The sequence below is a fragment of the Musa acuminata genome, chromosome BXJ3-8, assembly GCF_036884655.1.
Source record: "Musa acuminata AAA Group cultivar baxijiao chromosome BXJ3-8, Cavendish_Baxijiao_AAA, whole genome shotgun sequence".
Taxonomy (NCBI): Eukaryota; Viridiplantae; Streptophyta; class Magnoliopsida; order Zingiberales; family Musaceae; genus Musa; species Musa acuminata.
The window spans coordinates 32453872-32456711 of record NC_088356.1 but is presented as its reverse complement, the minus strand read 5'-3'; positions in this window follow the sequence as shown (position 1 = coordinate 32456711).

The window sequence follows — 2840 nt, the reverse complement described above, 5'->3', positions numbered from 1 at the left end:
TTTACAACAATTTTGAGCTCTAAGAATCACAGAAAAAGATCAAGATTTCGGTGTAAGTTGATACCCTTTTAATGCTGAATGGGTGGGGTATTTATAGGCCCCAACCCAGTTCAAATTTAGAGCTCAAAACTGTCAATTCCCGGAATTCCGGGATCAGGCGGTTGCACCTCCTGACTGGAGCGGTTGCACCGCTTGGCAGAGCTCGAAGACTGAGCCTTTGGGCGATGCCACCTCCTGTCAAGGGCAGTTGCACCTCCTGCCAGAGCTCGAAGACCGAGCTCAGGCGGTTGCACCTCCTGACTGAGGCGGTTGCACCGCCCAGCAGAGCTCGAAGACCGAGCTCAGGCGGTGCCACCTCCAGTCAGGGGAGGTTGCACCGCCTAGTCTCGCTCGGAGACTGAGCCCCAGGCGGTGCCACCGCCTGGCTGGAGCGGTTGCACCTCCCAGTCTCGCTCAGAGACTGAGCCCAGGCGGTGCAACCTCCTGCCTTGGGCGGTTCAACCGCCTGGCAGAAATCAGGGTCCGAATGGGTTGATCCATTCGGCCCAATTTGGGTTTTTCAGGGGCCTAATTGCCCCAAGATTAAGTTAATGGGATCACCTCCCATTTTCAACTTAATCAATGTGCTAACTACGATTTTTCCTAAGACATTTACTGTAACATCCCTCATTTCTGAATTTTCGTATAAGTTTCTAATTGTAATGTAAGTATCTATTTTAAATTTGATAAAAAGTCAAAGTATGAATCTGAGAACTTATTCATAAGAGTTGGAGGATTTGTTAAAAAAAAAATCTAAGGACCTATATGTAAACCCTGAGGACCTAATCGTAAATATAATAAATACAAGGACTAAACTGCAAAATACACAAAATGACAAATTCCACCGTTTAAGCCTCTCTGCCTTCGTTCTTAAGGAAGCAGAGAAGGCAGCTGCATGGATGATCAGGGAAAGAAAGAAAGAAAGAAGAAGAAGAAGAAGAAGAAAAGAAGAAGAAGAAAAAATTGGGGCTTTAAGGTTTCTTGCTCAAATCTTCTCATTTAGGGTCAAAAATTCTCAAAGGCAAGTATTCTAACCCCATCCTACAGAAGTATTAGTCTATGTTCCTATATTGATTCTGAAATATTTATGCTTAGAACCTAATATTTCTCTCTTTGGACAAAAAACCAAGGATCTGAAATTTTTTCGGTAAACTGACCCCTATACACTGTTTCAGCTATAATTTTTAGCACCAAAATTGGATTCAGACAGAACCAAGTTTGTTTGAAATTAGACTCTTATATATTTCTTTTGACACTGATTTTGTAGATTTTGGACACCGAATACTTTCCCAAACATCTGTTTCAAATGAGTCTATAGATGCTGCAGAACAGTGATCAAAATTTCGGACCTTTTGATACTAAAATACCTATAAGTCCCTGTTGAAAATTCTGATTTCTACCAAACTGAATTCGTCCGAAACTAGACTTATAGACCTTTCTTTTGACATATAGTTTGAAAATTTTGGAATTCAAATGCATACTCTATTATCTGTTGAATCCGACCCTATGAATTCTGCAAAACAGTGATTGTGTTTTTGACCTTGTGTTACCAAATCAAAGGTAACTCTTTGTTGGAAATCATGATTCGTACGAAACTTGTTTCAACAGAAAATAGATTAATATATGTTTCAACAGTAGCTTACTTAAGGGTATTGGAGCATAATTGAGAATCTGAAGTATTTGTTCAATGTGCCTCTTGAATTCTGTCAGAAATCGAGCTTTGATTGATTTCGCGTATTCTGTTTCATTCGTTTGGAAATAGATTCCATTCAGTCCCTTTCGCTCAATTGAGGCTTTTGTTGGTGCTTGAACTCTGGTTTGATCTTGTCTATAAATTATTTACATTCTTGAATCCTTTTGTGTAATGTTTATGCTATATCACATTGATACATATAGGCACATATATATCCCATTGTTCCGCATTTGCTTTCGATATGTGCCTATTTTAGTTTCATTCCTTTGGATATTGAATTCATCTAACCTTCTTATTTGAATTGAGCTATATATGATTACTTGGAATCCGTATATACTCTTGCTCTCATTTCATTCCAAATCTGAACACATTTGTGAGAGATTGTTGCTTGCATCGTACTGATTTCGAAAAGGCACATGTACGTATATTGTTCTGCGTGTGCTTCCGATATATGCTATTTATTGTTCATACTGCCCTTTTGTACTCTGGTGTTTGTGGGATTATCTGGACCTTTGCCAGAAATGGTAAAGGGTATGTGCATAGAGCCTGAGATGCTCTGCCGGCCCCCCTCTGACTTCACCTAGACATGGGTGGATGGAGCTCCCAGACGTGGGAGACTTCTGTCTGGTGGTCATTCAGAAATGGATGATTCACATTCTGTCTACGGTCCCACTACACCTTCTGTATGTTTGATATGATATCCAGAGCTTTGGTTATGTGTTTCTGTACATGCTTTGGATAAGAATGATATGAATGCAACGTCAAAGACGACGTTTGAGCTTCTGTTTGGTATTTGTTATTGATATGCTTCGAAATGTTCCATACGCCATTGATATGCTCCGGAACATTTCATATGCCATTGATAAGCTCCGATATGTTTCATTTGTTATTGATATGCTTCGAAATGTTCCATACGCCATTGATATGCTCCGGAACATTTCATATGCCATTGAGAAGCTCCGATATGTTTCATTTGTTATTGATATGCTTCGAAATGTTCCATACGCCATTGATATGCTCCGGAACATTTCATATGCCATTGATAAGCTCCGATATGTTTCATTTGTTATTGATATACTTCGAAATGTTCTATACACCATTAATATGC